General features: G+C 34.9%; 1 protein-coding gene across 1 annotated transcript in view; it reads left to right on the top strand.

Moving 5' to 3' along the window:
* The window catches only part of LOC106871166 (histidine ammonia-lyase), a 59,155-nt gene that overhangs the window by 25,541 nt on the left and 32,475 nt on the right, over nt 1-1,139 (top strand). The window lies entirely within an intron of this gene.

Here is a 1,139-nt window from a genome sequence, read left to right as displayed (position 1 = left end):
CTTGTTGAGCAAAACACTTCATCTCGCGTTGCTCTGCGATCACTTCGACACATGACGCGTAGTTCACCGTGCACCTTTTCAGGCAACATCGATTTGATAGAAGGTGTGAGATAATGTACAACACATGCATTGCATCACTATAAACAAATCATTTGTACAGGTTGTTCGGCAAAAGCTGAACATTCATACGACGTCTTCGATGGAAGAATCCGTCATAGTGAATATATGAATCAAGTATTTCTGCATGGAGAATGTCATAATTATGTTGGGCAGAAGATATCTTTGTTGTGCAGACATTAGCAAGTTTAGAATGGCTACAGTGATGTTGACTAAATAATACCTGTACTGGACAGAATCTGGACTCAGGTCTAGAGCACCCCACCACACACACAGACACTCAATGCATACACATACACACATACATAGCTGTGTGGATTTTACTTCGCAACTTCGAGATTTCGGGTTTAGTCACACAGCGCCACATTTTGGACAAATGTCGTATAATAAAGCCGACTAATGCCTACTTGTTAAATTTGGTATACAGAAACCGTGCAGAAGACAGCGCGTATTTTGTTTCTCACTGCTTGATATATTGTTGCTGATTTGCTTACGTGTCTGTTCCTTAGGAAAAAAAGAGGCGAACGATATAAGTGCCAGGGTTAAAATAGGTACAAGAACCTATTTCGTCGTCTAAAACCTTTTAAGTAGTGACCCAGCACCTCAGTCCAACGAGTGAAACAAATAAAGTAATATGTACACATGTACCTATGCATGCATGTACGTATGTGTGTATGTGTGTGTGTATATATGTCATTGTTCAGTTTTATTTCAAAATTTCTAGCCAATAAAGAGACAGTTTTTAACCTAGATCCAAAGTGCGTGTGTGTATGTATGTATGTATGTATGTATGTATGTATGTATGTTTTCTTTTTCTATTTTTTAGTCAGAATTAATTTTGACTTGTCACCTGAGTTCTCATTCCTAAGGTATTTTTCGTTGTTGTTGTTGGTATTATTATTATTATTATTATTATTATTATTATTATTATTATTATTATTATTATTATTATTATTATTATTATTATTATTATTATTATTATTCAGTAGTTTTATTTTTATAACGTGCTTTCACTTCACTAC

The sequence above is a fragment of the Octopus bimaculoides genome, chromosome 1 (genome assembly GCF_001194135.2).
Source record: "Octopus bimaculoides isolate UCB-OBI-ISO-001 chromosome 1, ASM119413v2, whole genome shotgun sequence".
Lineage (NCBI taxonomy): Eukaryota > Metazoa > Mollusca > Cephalopoda > Octopoda > Octopodidae > Octopus > Octopus bimaculoides.
Note: the sequence above shows the minus strand (reverse complement) of the source record. Positions and strands in the feature narration are given on the sequence as shown.